Source organism: Mixophyes fleayi, chromosome 2 (assembly GCF_038048845.1).
Source record: "Mixophyes fleayi isolate aMixFle1 chromosome 2, aMixFle1.hap1, whole genome shotgun sequence".
NCBI lineage: Eukaryota > Metazoa > Chordata > Amphibia > Anura > Limnodynastidae > Mixophyes > Mixophyes fleayi.
The window spans coordinates 344,332,625-344,348,199 of NC_134403.1; the positions used below are offsets into that span (position 1 = coordinate 344,332,625).

The 15,575-nt window shown below is 41.4% G+C and overlaps 1 protein-coding gene across 1 annotated transcript in view; it reads left to right on the top strand.

The window, feature by feature from the left end:
• The window catches only part of ROBO1 (roundabout guidance receptor 1), an 859,323-nt gene that overhangs the window by 142,575 nt on the left and 701,173 nt on the right, over positions 1 to 15,575 (top strand). The gene's annotated exons all lie outside the window — the stretch shown is intronic.

A 15,575-nucleotide genomic window follows, 5' to 3' on the forward strand; every position in this document is an offset into this window, starting at 1 on the left:
CAGCTGGTTTGAAGGTTATAATTAATTCAAAACGGGAAAAGAAAAGAGACCATCTTGCTTGACGAGGGTTCAAGCATTGAGCAGATTGCAAATATGACAAGTTCTTATGATCCGTGAAGATCGTCACCGGATGGCGAGCTCCTTCCAACAAGTATCTCCATTCCTCTAATGCAGCTTTGATGGCCAGCAACTCCTTGTCCCCGATAGTATAGTTTTTCTCTGCGGGCAGAAGACCCCGAGAGTAGAAGGCACAAGGATGTAATTTTTGTTGCTCCGAGCGTTGGGAGAGAATAGCTCCTAAGCCCACATTAGAGGCATCTACTTCTAGGAAGAAGGGGAGTGTCACATCAGGTTGTCGCAGAATGGGAGCAGACGAGAAGGACTCTTTGAGGATTTGAAAGGCTTGGAGAGCCTCAGATGACCATTGCTTAGTATTAGCCCCTTTCCGAGTTAGGGCCACAATGGGAGATGCAATGGATGAAAAGTCTTGAATGAAGCGTCTATAGTAATTGGCAAAACCTAAAAAACGCTGGATGGCACGAAGAGTAGTTGGCTGAGGCCAATGTAGTACAGCATTTACTTTGTCTGGATCCATCTTCAGGCCAACTCCGGAAACTATATACCCCAAGAATGGAATCTGGGGTAACTCGAATGAACATTTTTCCAATTTACAGAACAACGAGTTTTTCCGTAGTCTGGAGAGGACCTCTGCCACATGTTGGTGATGAGAAGGCAGGTCCTGTGAGAAGATCAATATGTCGTCCAGGTAGACAACGACACATACATATAATAAGTCCCGAAAGATCTCATTGATGAAACCCTGGAAAACCGCGGGGGCATTACACAGCCCGACGGGCATTACTAAATATTCGTAATGCCCATCTCTGGTGTTAAACGCGGTCTTCCATTCGTCACCGGAACGGATTCTAATTAAATTGTAGGCACCACGAAGATCCAACTTAGTAAATATCCGAGCTCCCTTGATGCGATCAAATAGCTCAGTGATCAGCGGAATGGGATACCGATTCTTGATAGTAATGGCGTTGAGTCCACGAAAATCTATACAAGGGCGTAATGATCCATCCTTCTTTTTGACGAAGAAGAACCCAGCTCCAGCGGGAGAGGTGGAAGGTCGAATGAACCCACGCTGGAGATTCTCCTGTATGTACTCAGATGTGGCTTGAGTTTCAGGTAACGAGAGAGGATAGACCCGACCCCTGGGAGGAGTCTTGCCAGGTAGAAGGTCGATCGGACAATCCCAAGAACGATGAGGAGGAAGACGTTCAGACTGAGCTTTATCAAACACATCGGCAAATGAAGCATACTGAGGAGGGAGTCCCGGGGAGGAAGATGAGATGGAAGATTGCTGTACTTTAAGAGGAATAACTTGAGAGAGACAACGATGGTGACATTCAGACCCCCAAGACGTAACTTGAGGGGTGCGCCAGTCAATCTGGGGAGAGTGACATTGAAGCCATGGAAGGCCTAAGACAATCGGACTTGTCGTAACTGGAAGAATTAAAAACGAAATTTCTTCATGGTGTAGTACACCAATCTGAAGGGTTACTGGAGACGTACTCTGGGTGATGAGACCATTGATGAGACGTGATCCATCTATAGCCGTCACAGTAATGGGTGTTTTTAAAGTGATCACTGGTAGGGACCATTGATTCACTAGTGATTTGGAAATGAAATTTCCTGCTGCTCCGGAATCAATCAATGCCTGTGACTCAAAGGATTTGGTAGCAAAGGAAATCGTAACATCGAAAGCGCAGACTTTAGATTTCATAGACAATGGAGAGGACTCCAGGGACCCTAACTTCACCTCTCCAGAACTAGTTAGGGCCTGGCATTTCCCGATTTCTTAGGGCAAGAACTGAGCATATGCGTGGAATCAGCACAATAGATACAGAGTCTATTCTTTACTCTTCGTTTCCTCTCCTCTGAAGATAATTTGGAACGTCCTATCTCCATGGGAATCACAGAGGATGGAGCTGGACGAAATTGAGGGTTTGAACGAAGAGGTGCTTTGACAGCCGTTGTTTTCTCAGACTCTCTTTCACGAAATCTCATATCTACACGATGGCAAAGAGAGATCAAATCTTCTAGTGACGAAGGAAGCTCTTGGGTAGACAGTGCATCTTTAATTTTATCGGAGAGCCCCTGCCAGAAGGCGGCAACTAATGCTTCAGTGTTCCACTGAAGTTCAGAGGCTAAGATCCTAAATTGGATGACGTACTGGCCTACAGTATGAGAACCTTGTCGTAAGCGAAGAATACTGGAGGCAGCGGAGGTCACACGACCTGGTTCATCGAACACACTTCGGAACGTGGAAATGAATTTGGCACTATCTTGTAGAATTGGATCGTTTCTCTCCCACAGAGGGGAGGCCCAAGCCAGGGCTTGTCCAGAAAACAATGAGATAAGATAGGCCACTCTGGAACGATGGGTAGAAACATTTTGAGGTTGAAGTTCAAAATGGACTGAACATTGGTTAAGGAAACCTCTACAAGTTTTGGGGTCCCCGTCATATTTTGACGGAGTAGGCAGGTGAAGCGTAGAAACTGTAGACACCTGGGATGGCACTGGGGAAACGGAGGAAAGCACAGGAGCTTCAATATTAGCTGTAACAGTCTGTCCAGATGTTCCTTGGGAGGTTAAAGATTGGTAACATTGAAGTAACAGCTGTTGGCGAGCATCCTGTTGCTCCACACGGCTGACCAGATGCTGCAGCATCTCTTTAGCGGTAGGTTCCGTATCTGGGTCTGTCATGGCCTGATCTTACTGTCCCGGGCACTAGGAGTCTTTACCCAGGGATCACCAGGTGATAGGCTTACCAGAGCAGTATAGGTGGTAATATGGTACTCTGGTAGCAGGGTGATCACGGAACAGGAAATAGCAGATGATGAGATGCTCAGGAAAGTCTATGACTAGCAGCACTGGCAATATGGAGGTAATAATACACGAGGAACTGTATGGACAAAGGACACGTGAAGGTAGTCAGTGGTCTGCGGTAGCAAGTTGTACCACTGCTATAGTGAGGAGGAATGTCCAACAGAAACGAGGAGGTGATGAGAGTCAGCGGTCTGCGGATAGCAAGTTGTACCGCTGTCTGAGTGAAGGAATGGAATCCAAGTGGAGGTATCCGGGGAGTCAGTGGTCTGCGTTAGCAAGTTGTACCACTGCTATGTGAGAGGATACTGGAACAGGTGAAACTGTAAACAGGAGTCAGTGGTCTGCCACTAGCAAGTTGTACCACTGAATATATATGTGAGGAGGTGCACGGGGAGAGACTGCAACACAATATATACACGGGCACCTTGACTTTGATCCACAGTAATATGCACAATATAAATGTATAAATGACTGAACAACACTGCCAATATAGAAAGTCTCTTGAAGTAATCCGGCATGGGATAACACAGTCAATGATGGCAGTAGAGTCAGCAGATAGTACACTCCAGAGGAGAACCAACACAGTCAATGATGGCAATAGACTCAACGGATAGTACACTCCAGAGGAGAACCAACACAGTCCAGCAAGGTATGCAATACACAGCACAGTCAATGGGAAGTATGCATACCGTGGTTCAGGAGAAGGCAGTCAGACAGGAGTGCAGAGATACCTGAAGGGCAGGAGGCCAGCAGGATACAAGTCCCTGGATGGGTGAAGCGGGGGTCTAGCAGGTGCAGCGCACAGGTAGGTAGACCAGCAGGGAACACAGGAAGGCGTGGAGAGCGGATCAGCAGTAGATGGATGAGTAGCGCTGAGAAGTAACAGCAGCGGGTCTCTGCGGGAACACGGAGGTAACCAATAGCAACCAGCAGGTGCAGTAACGATGGGACACCGGAGCAGAGTTGAACTGGAACAGTTGATCACGGAGAGTAGCGGGTAGCAATAGTGGCAGCAGACTCAAGGAAACACGGTAGAGTTGACAAGGACTGAAGACTGAAGCGCACAGAGGCAGCGGATAGGAATCAGCTAAACAGTCACGGTGAAACACAGACGGGTTGCAGGTAGAAGACTGTAGTGCACGGAGGCAGCGGATAGGAATCAGCTAGCAGTCACGATGATGAAACACAGACGAGTTGCAGGTTGAAGCCTGTAGTGCACGGAGGCAGCGGATAGGAATCAGCTGGCAGTCACAATCATGAACAGGTGAGTGGATGTGGATGAAGGACTGTAGTGCACGGAGGCAGCGGATAGGAATCAGCTAACAGTCCCAATGATACATGGTAGAGTTGAAGTGATTAGAAGACTGTAGTGCACGGAGGCAGCGGATAGGAATCAGCTCACAGTCACGATGATACAGTAGATGGTAGAAGTGGTATGGGAACCACAGTAGTAGAAGTGGTTTGGAAACCACAGAGGTAGAAGTGGTTTGGAAACCACAGGAATCAGCTGGGCTGAATAAACAAGGAAACACAGGAACACCTTCAGAGACTCATGGGGAATGAGACTCCAAGATCAGGCAACGTGGTGTTGACCACAGGTGCTTAATATAGGGAGGTTGCCTGATCTGCCAATTTAGTTAAAGGAACATACACTGGAGGTATGGAAAGGGCTGCGCATGCGCAGTCCCTCAGGATGGAGGACGGCCACGGTTCCTAAATGTCCGGGAAGAAGCACTCACAGTCCGGTGAGTGACAAATGGTTTCTTTGATGTTTTCTATTTCAGAGAGGAGGGTAGCAATGTCCGCTTAAGTAGAGTGAGCAGAGGGATCCTCCAGTACGGTTCCGAGTCGCTGCCATGGACAGAAGTTGAAGATGCCCCCCCTAGACAGAGTGGCATGACTTTAAGTTAAATATTTGACCAAGGATTGTGAGTTGATCTTTTTGTTCTTAGTTATTCTTGTAGGATACAAAAGCGGAGTAAGGAAGCCGAGAATGAGATTGGTATACAGGTAATGTTCCAACGACGAGAGGTCCACGCACCAGACCAAAGGGTGATTTTATAGCATTTTTACAGCTATATTACAGAGTGTCCCGTGGTACGGGCAAGGTATGAGTAGCAAAGCACATTTGTAGGTTGCGGTGACAGTTTAAATTATCAGCACAGGATGCTGTGATTGTAATAACAGCCAGTAACAGGTTGAGTAGAATTGTATATGACCAATTGCCTATGTGATCTGTGCTCGTGAACAATCAGAGTTCGTCCGGCAAAACACACAGCACTATGAGAGTGAATTCTGGTCGCCGTTTTGTAAGAGTTCGTTTCTTAGAAGACTGTGTAATATATTTAATGGAAACAAGATGGCGATGTTTTACTGTAAGAAAATTTAATATAATCTAGTATACAAAGTAGACCCCAGGTGGCGCTATCCTCCTTCAAGAGGGTGCATTAGAATTGGAACTCCCTCTAGTGTTGAACCTTGAAAACAGCAGGTAGCAGTGCTATAGGTTGTAGATGACCATGGTATAGCTGAGGGATATATATATTGGAGGAGCAAGGGGAGGCAAACAATAAGTTCTATTTGAGTAAAGCTGTCATGTAGTGTGGTATTGCCCGCATATCCATAAAGTACCCAGTAGACAAGGCTTCAGTCTAAGACCCAAGGACAGGCAGCCAGGAACAGACACTGATGGGCAGGTTAGTGTAAGCCCCTGTGACAGTATTATAAACAATCTGGGCCCCCAGCGTAGAGGTGGCTGACAGCGAGCAGAGACAGTGCTCGGGTGCAGCGCCCGAACACCTATTGAGTATTGCTGGAAGAACTGTTAAGTATAGCTGGGCCCAGACACTAATCTGCGAGTCCTGACCGGCGGTGATTACAGCAGGCAGTGGGGGTCTGTATCTTTAGACACTGCACAGTTGCGGTGCCCAGCAAGTTAAACAGGTGCAGAACCGTGACTTCCAGCTGGCTAAGAGGGTGCCAAGCTGCGTCTTTCGGGACCACAGCAGAAAACATCCGCAGCACTTCCAGGCAAGTAGAAACTGGTGCCTTGGGATGGATAGAAGTGCCTTGGGAGGGCACGGCTGGCACAAGCACAGGTTCGCTGGTCACTGTGCCTCCTCACTCCTCAGGGACCCCACTTGTAATACAATCCCGAGGGGGGTCCACAGAATCTGGGTAGCCAGGAAAACGCTGGGTTAGGACATCAGGGCAGTACACAGAGAGCAGGCATCCGTGGGTGCTGCAGACTGGTTTCTTTCCAAAATTGTGGGTCTGCAAGGTGTTGCAGATTGCAAGCCTTCAGGGCCAGTAGACCCCGAAATGAGTATCAAGTCTACTCTGCCAGGTGGTGGTAATTAAGCACAGATAAAATCAAGTGCGGACTAGATGTCCGAGGTAGAAAGGCAACTCGGGTCAGAGCAGTTGGAAAAGCTGACCAACCATCTTGGCGCAGAGAGTGAGAGAATGACCAGAAGGTCGTCCGTTCACACCAAGGGGCATATTTAACAAATCACGGTATTGCACTATCGTGCACTTACCGTGTAATTAGGTCAACGAAGTGTCCAACTCACATTTATTAAAGGCGCATCGCACTGATGACTGTTGAAAATGAGTCCTTTTCACTGCAGATCGTTTTTACGAGCAGTCTCCATACAACAGTATGGAGACTGCTCGGGGCCGCCATTTAACAAGTCCCGAAAAAATATATTTTTCGGGAACTTGTTATGTAAATGTACAGCTGAAGCTGGCGTACATCATAGGAACTGTTGCTGAAGCTTTTCTTCTTCGTTATGTCCAGCTCTGCTCCGGAGAGCAGAGCTGGACAGCGCATGTGGGGAGGGATCACATGATCCCTCCCTGTCACTCAGCGCGCTCTCTCTGCAACTATCGTTGCAGAGACAGAGCGGGGACTTTGTGCGCATGTGCACTGTACATGCGCAATTTAATGAAGAAGAGGAACGAAGAGGAGATCCCGAGACAGTGCATCCGAAGAGGGGGGTAAGTGTGATTTTTTCTATCACAGAAACAGCAGTTTATCGGAACTGCTGTTTCTGTGACCCCTTTTTAATAAATTTGAGAAATAGTTCAATCCTTATCCTTGCAATAAGGATTGATAACTATTTCTCACTTTTGCCGATTAATGATAAATGTGCCCCCAAGAAAGTTTATCCTGTCACCGGGAGGTGAAAATTTGTTGATCAGATAGGGTCTTTAAAAATAAGATAGTTAATATACTTAATTTGCAGTTGTTATGTTACTGTAATCCCTTGAATGTATTTCTAACATTCAATAATGCAAATGGTTCTCAAGTATTTTATTAACATAGATACTGTAGTTAATGAGAGTAACATAGGATCAGACTCTAACATAAATACATAAATACGTAATAAATATATGTTATCAATTGAAACAGTTAAGCTATAATACAACATTACCAAACATAAACAATGTTGAAAACTTTACTATAGAATTCATCAGCAATTATACAGAGAAAATAATCATTTTCAGAATAAGAGATATACGCTGCACATTGATAACGAAACATTCTGTACCGTGCTCAAATAGGACAGAAATATGGACTTTAGAAAACAGCAGTATTTTTTTATACAACTATTTCAATCATAAAACTTTTCTTCTCCTGATCAAATCTGACAATTGTGCTAAAGTATTTTTGATTGGCTCAAAATTGCTGGTTTGAAGGTGACCTTGACATTTTCATCCATATTTTGTTATTGAGAAATCACAAAGGCTTGGAAACACTATCAATACAAATGTCACCTCTCAAAAGAAGGGCAAATATTAAAAAAAAAGAATGGGAGAAGTACATGTCATAGACTTTCAGGATGTCATTGTAGCATGCCAAAAATGCCAGCTGTACTTCAACATCTTTATTAGACTGGATCCGAAAGCACAAAGATTGCTTTAATTGAGTGAGTTGATGGAACTAGCGGGAACGGCGGTCACTACATATAGGCTTAATAAAGAAATCCGTATTTTTTAATCTAGTGCAGAGAATGTGACAATTCTCTTTGGATAATGATGTGGCCTTTGAGATGAACCTGACTCAAAAACACATGCGCTACTCGATTTACTTAAGTAAGTTATCAGAATGCAGTGGAGCACATGAGATGACTCTTGTGGACATTTACAAGTCATTTTGTCCCTATTGCCTGGTTAATAGGAAGTGACAACTGTCTAGATTATGACTGATAGAGGTTGCACAGTGCAAACACTACTTCTGTGTCTGCAGGTTCTTCTTTTAGTACAAAGGAAAACCGAACATTCTACTCACAATTTGGTTCCCAATTTTTTAATGAAACCTCTTTTTTAACATTTAGTAAATAATGTTTCTGATAGTGTAACTTGTAGCTATTGTCCTGATTAAAATATATATTATTCTATTGGATATTCTTGCAATGTCCATTTACCAAACACCCACATCTAAATGTGTTTGTGTTTGTGTATCCACAGTTAAAATGTGCAATGTGTAACTTTAAGAAATAATGACTTTAATGAAGATAAATAACAATCTAGAATTGAAACTTGTTCTATCCCTGAAGTCACCGTTTTTTATGTTTATTGATGTCCTACTGACTAAAACATTAAGCAGCTAATCAATGTATAGACGTCTAAATAATAGATATAAGTATACAGCTAGGATGCGTTGTGAGTGATCTGAAAACACAAATGTCACCATCTATATAACATATTCAAGAAATGAATCATCACATATCAATGAAAAAAAAAAAATTGAATTATTTTTTTTTTTATATAGAAGTTCATACATTTACAAGCGAAATCTAAAATGAAAACAATTGTTAAATAGAATTATCATTGATTAACAAAGAAACAGGAAAATCAAAGTGAAGGTACCGGAAATAAAATACATCAAAAAGGAGACATGCATTAATTTCTATTGCTGTTCCAACATTATTGTTATATAAAATTATACAGAAATATTATTTCTGAAATATAAAAAGTTTATGGTGTAATAAAGATCTTTGAGAACATATAAGCAAGTCTATTGTATTATTTCCTAAACACTAAAGCAATTCTTGAGAAAGTACATTTTAAGTAGAGATGCTCAGGCTCGGTTCCCCAAGAACCAAACATACCCGAACTTAGCTCGGAACTGTCGCACCCCCTCAGATTTGTAAATGAGGCAAAACATGATTGTTACATCGTTGGATCTCGGATCTTGCGAGTTTAGGAATCCTTTTTAAGATCCAACATAGCGTGGGGAGGGAGGAAGGGCGGACCCCCATTTTTCTTTTCTGCCACTGCTCTGTGCCAATGTGTCCTAGATGTGCTAGGAACTGCCGTGTGTTTGTGTAATTGCACTGTCGCTTACCATCCAGCCAGGTCGCTGCAGTCTCTGTTTGAAAGTGTATGAAAATAATATTGTGATCTGTGAGGTGGTCAAAATTGACTGCAAATGACTTGAAATTAGTGTTATTGAGGTTAATAATAATGTAGGAACAAAAAAAGAGCAAAATTATGTGATTTTAGCGTATTTTAGGATTTTTCCTAAAAATTCCAAAACCAAAACCAAAGCACGAGGGCGGTTTTGCCAAAAAAACAAAAAACAAAACACAAAGCTAATCCAGATCCAAAACCAAAACCAAAACCAGTTCACGGAGGTCAGTGAGCATATCTAATTTTAAGTATTGTGAATATCCCTACATGTGTAATGTATTAGCCAATGACGCAAGGCCTCTAAATATACAAATCCCTGGTGTATTTGAGGAGATATTATTTTGCTCTATATATACTAAACTATTTATATTTGTCCCGCAGCAAAAGTGTTGACCTTCCCAATGATACATTCAATTACAGTTTCACATGTAAGCCTCGCAATATTGCACCGTCCTCTTGTAAAACATAGACTGTTTTGAAATATTATAGCAAACGTGAAATAAAATATCATTGTACAGCCTCAGCAATCTGATCTTATTGTGGTCATCCGCTATCCCGGATCCCACCACTGGAAAGACAATATTGCATATTGATATGTCAAATTGCGCTTTATTCTCTGTTTTAATGGTTGGCAAAATATTGGAAAGCCTGAATAAATTCAATTATTACCTTTCTGTGGCTAAGCCACAGCTATTCAGGAGAACAGACCTCTTGCAAATGCCATGTAAATGAAGTAACCCAAAATTCTGACCTCCGGAATAGGAATAGCTTATTTGCATATGGCCAAGAAGAATCTATCACTAGCCATTTCTTTAATTGTTTCAATGTGTTATTGTTACCAAACCACATCATTGCATTTCCACAAAGTTAGAGCTATCTATACACAGTTTTGAACACTTTTGAGTTGCTGGCTTTGTCATGAGCTGGGTAGAAATGATAATATTTTATAGTGGGCAGCACGGTGGCTCAGTGGTTAGTACTTCTGCCTCACAGCACTGGGGTCATGAGTTCAATTCCTGACCATGGCCTTATCTGTGTGGAGTTTGTATGTTCTCCCCGTGTTTGCGTGGGTTTCATGCGGGTGCTCCGGTTTCCTCCCACACTCCAAAAACATACTAGTATGTTAATTGGCTGCTATTAAATTGCTCTTAGTCTCTCTCTCTGTCTGTGTGTGTGTGTGTTAGGGGATTTAGATTATAAGCTCCAATGGGGCAGGGACTGATGTGAGTGAGTTCTCTGTACAGCGCTGCGGAATTAGTGGCGCTATATAAATAAATAGATGATGATGATGATACTGCGTAGCACTCGTTCTACTATGTCGGTGATAGATTGGTAATCTCCCCTATCATGCATTGAGCAACTAAATTTCAAGCTATATTCACAATAGGGAAGTGCGACCTATATCCATTGTTTGGTAACATTCTACCCTCAATGGCCAAAAATGTGAATAGAAAAAGGTGTAATTTTTACCATCAGATCAAAGCCTTTGCTAAAAATCTGTAAATAACAATATATAATGCAGCGTGAAATGATTATGTTACATATATCACTTTTAAAAAAGCAAACAACTTTTGCTGGATATTATAAATGAAACAGATTGCAATTCAACGATCCCTCCTGCGAGATAAGCACCAGTATGTGTGGTTACATAATTATAAGCTTCAGGCATTGTTATAGGTCAGCATAAACTCAACACAGCCTGGAAGGTTGGTAGTTAAAGAACTAACAGCTATTCATTTACTACCGAATGTACATGTTCAGACATGACTTTAATTACAATTGAGGTTGGATGCTTTTTATACAGCCCACAGGCGCAGTTTAATGATGCTATATCTTATACTAGAAGACAGACAAAAGGTTAGTTTTATCCTGTTTCATTTTGATATATTGCAAACGTAACGACATGGTTAGTACTTTAAAAGAATAAAATATACCATTGCCATGTGAATCATATAGACAGTTTCTAAATTTGTGTGTGTACTTCTATGAAGGGCAATATGTACAGCAGCTTTAGCGTGAATGAGCCATAAAATATATAGATAGGTGTAAGAGTAGCACAATCGCTTAGATCAGATATAGTAATTTGCCTGTTTCTCACTGAGGCTTATCAGTGTCATTTTACTCAAACTATAATATTAAGCCTAAAATATAATTTACCTCAGGAATGTAAAAACCAATAAAATGAATGATCCTAGTTCACATAGTAGTGACACAACAGTGCGGACTGTAAACACCGTAAGAGTCCTCGTTGTACACTGTAACACAGCTCTGCACAGAGGAGGAAAGGTTAATGGACCTTCAGAAAATACATACTTGCCAACATTTGTTTTCGGGCTTCTGGGAGATGCCGGCTAGGACGTGGGCGTGCAGGGGGCGGGGTGCCGAAATCGCGTCATTTTGGCACCGCCCCTTGATGTGATGACGCAAATCGCGTCATTTTACAGTGGGGGCGGGGCCAAATGCCGCGATGCCAGGTGAATCGCGGCGTTTAAACCGAATTTTGCCGATCATGGAGATTGCCACACTCTCCCGGGAGTCCGGGAGACTCTCGCGAAATGCAGTTGGCAAGTATGAGAAAATAGCTTATCCTAAGAAGTTTACCCTCTGTGCTAATTCACATTCCATGGCCCAGCTTTTATATACATCCATAAAGTAGTATTGCAAGTGCACAATTAAAAGTAACAGAGCACATTGTAATATGAATTAAGGGCTTCTTCAAATCCAGAGTGTAAAGACTGTGTTGCTGGACCTGCAGTCGCAACAGAAGACAAAGACATCACATGTAGGGTTCCCATGTGTCCTGGCATTCGCAGGACAGTCCCTATTTTTTACACAAGACATCTGGGGATAGGTTCCTACTAGAGATGCTCACTGACCCCCGTGAACAGGTTTTGGTTTTGGATCTGGATTAGCTTCGTGTTTTGGTTTTGGTTTTGGCAAAACCGCCCTCATGTGTTTTGGTGTTGGTTTTGGATTTGTTAGGAAAAATCCTAAAATCACATATTTTTGCAATTTTTTTTGTTCCTACATTATTATTAACCTCAATAACATTAATTTCAAGTCATTTGCAGTCAATTTTGACCACCTCACAGATCACAATATTATTTTCATACACTTTCGGACAAAAACTGCAGGGACCTGGCTGGATGATAAGCGACAGAGCAATGACACAAACACACGGCAGTTCCTAGCACATCTAGGACACACTGGCACACAGCAGTGGCAGAAAAGAAAAATGGCGCAAGATGGAATTGTCCTTGAGTCCGCCCTCCCTCCCACCCATCGTTATGTTGAATCTTAAAAAGGAATCCAAAAATAAATGAGATCCGACGACGTAACAATGACAATTTGAAGCTTAGGCAACCTGCATCTTTCTAGCAGCTGGAGAACTACAAGCCCCAGCTAGCCTTGCCAGCCAAAGATTTCACAACAGCTGAAAGATCGACAGATTGACCACCTTGAAAGCATAATCGTTAGCACAGCTTTTTAAAAAAGCAAAAAGAACAAACAAACAGCATTGTAGCATATAAAAAGGAACATTTACTGCACATTAACAACCAAAATAACAGCAAAAATCGGACAGGCTTGTTAAGATATGCACTTGATGTCAACTCTTGTTTTCGTCTGTCTATTGAAATTTGTAAGCTTTGTATTGCTGCTGAATCTCTAATCAATTTATGTAACAGTCACCTTGCAGAAAATAAGTGAAATCTCTCAGTCAGCTTTTTTTTTTTTTTTTTGTTAATTCAACATAGTCTGACAGGATCTTGGCTCCTCTCTACAGTCTGCAGTGCGGAGGCAGTATCTACAAAGGCTAGGATTACTTTCTGCACACATCTCAATGCCCTTTGTTAAAAGGAAACTTAAACAATAAATTGAAATGAACATTTTAATTAAACAGATGATTGTTCAGCAAGGGTCGCCTATAGTTTTTTTGCTTTCCCCCCTTCCCTGTCGTCTGTGACTGTTAATGTTCTCATATAGTGATGTGTGCAGCAGTCTATTGTGTGAAAATAAAGATTGATCTGTACCAGAACCACTTAATTATAGTATAAACATAGACTTTGTCAGCTGGAAATACAATACAGGTAACAAAAAGGAACAGACTTCTTGATGATGAAGTCACCCGGTAATACAATGAAAGTTAGTGTATGTTAGATTGCGATTACAAGAATTGGATAGCGTTTGATAGAAAGGGCTTTGGAGGCCAAATGTCAGCTCTACCCATAATCCCAGACCAGGTATTTCACTGTCTTCCACACATATGCCACTAATCTAGTAAAGCAGTCTACACATGGTGCAATTTTGGTTGGTCAATTGATTGAATTCAACCAAATTGGCCAACCATTCTACTGTTTATGGGCTTACTGTATTAAGTGAAATCTACTCTAGAAAAAAGGGATTGAAAGATGACCTGCTGTATAGCACCTCGTCAATATTCAACCTGGAAATGTTAATTAAAACATAAATCAATTGTTTGGCAAGCAGTGTTAACAACCAAGATCACTGCTGCATGTGTATGCCAAATTGCCACAGGCGCTGACAGACAACATAAGTGAGGAAACAATCAGATCACAATTGGAGCCATCTCAGGCAGGTTACTCTGTCACAGGCCAATATACTGTATATATATATATGTACTCATGACCCCAGTGCTATGAGGCACTGGGTATATTGTATGTGTATGCTTGTATGTGTGTACATCATATATATACATATATATATATATATATATATATATATATATATATATATATATATATGTATATAAATATGTATATATATCCATCTATATATATATATATATATACATATATGTATATATCCCTATATTTCATTTAAGCATTAAGAAAAATACACATATAGATAAAAAGTTTACCATATTTCTAAGCATGTTTTCTCTTAAAATTAAAGATTTTATATATGCACACACACATATATCAGAACACATAGATAGGGACATACATTTATATATACTTAAGCACTTCTGATGGTATATCATTATCTACTAAACTGCGGGTTTGAAAAAGTGGAGATGTTGCCTATCGCAACCAATCAGATTCTAGATGTCATTTTGTAGAATGTACTAAATAAATGATAACCAGAATCTCAACATTTCAAACCCACAATTTAGTAAATATACCCCCTGGTGTAGTGTAGATCATTGCATTGCAATACTTTTTGGTCTCTAAAGAATGTTTGCTGAAAACAGCATGTTAACATGGTTAACTATGTTGTATATTAAATATTTAATGAGAAGTTTCATGAACAAGCAAAGGCATTTGTAATGTCTCTCTCTAGCTGCTTGATATATTGAAGTGGTTCCTAACATTTCATTATTTGTGACAGATCTAAGTGGCAGAGGAAGATATCTGTTTGTCCATACGCAGCAGGTTTCCTCAGTTTCAGTATATTATATGCTCCCTTGACAAACATAAAAAACATATGCTAATTACAACTCCTAGAAAGATATGACACATTAAAGATCAGTGCATTACCCAGTGCACTGGGCAGAACGGTGGCTTAGTGGTTAGCATCTCTGCCTCACAGCACTGGGGTCATGAGTTCGATTCCCGACCATGTGTGGAGTTTGTATACTCTTCCTGTGTTTGCGTGGGTTTCCTCCGGGTGCTCCGGTTTCCTCCCACACTCTAAAAACATACTGGTAGGTTAATTGGCTGCTATCAAAATTGACCCTAGTCTTTGTTTGTGTGTTAGGGAATGTAGACTGTAAGCTCCAATAGGGCAGGGACCGATGTGAGTGAGTTCTCTGTACAGCCCTGTGGAATTAGTGATGCTATATTAATAGGTGATGTTGATGATTAACCTATCCCAGTATACATTTTTAACTGACAATGAATAAAAATGAAAGTCATAGATAATCACTCTATATTGTTTCATAATATAATTCACTGTACAGTGCTGCATAATATGATTGGTGCTATATAGACAATAATACATAATAAAGTATATATTTCCTCTTACCACTATTTAATCAGACAACATTCTTAAGGGCTCAAGTCTTTCTGACGTTTACCTAACCACATTTGGTACCATAAATGTATCCAGACTCTGAAAAGTGGCAATAAGTGAGACTCTCTGGACTGATTCACTCATCTCTACTCATAACCGCATTTAATGTTTGTGGTAATTTAGGTTATTGTAAGTGAACTGGTATGTGGGTGTCATATATAATAAAGTTGCACTGTCAACCATTGCTTCTAACATGCTACCGACCTGATACATCGATGACTAATCCTGGG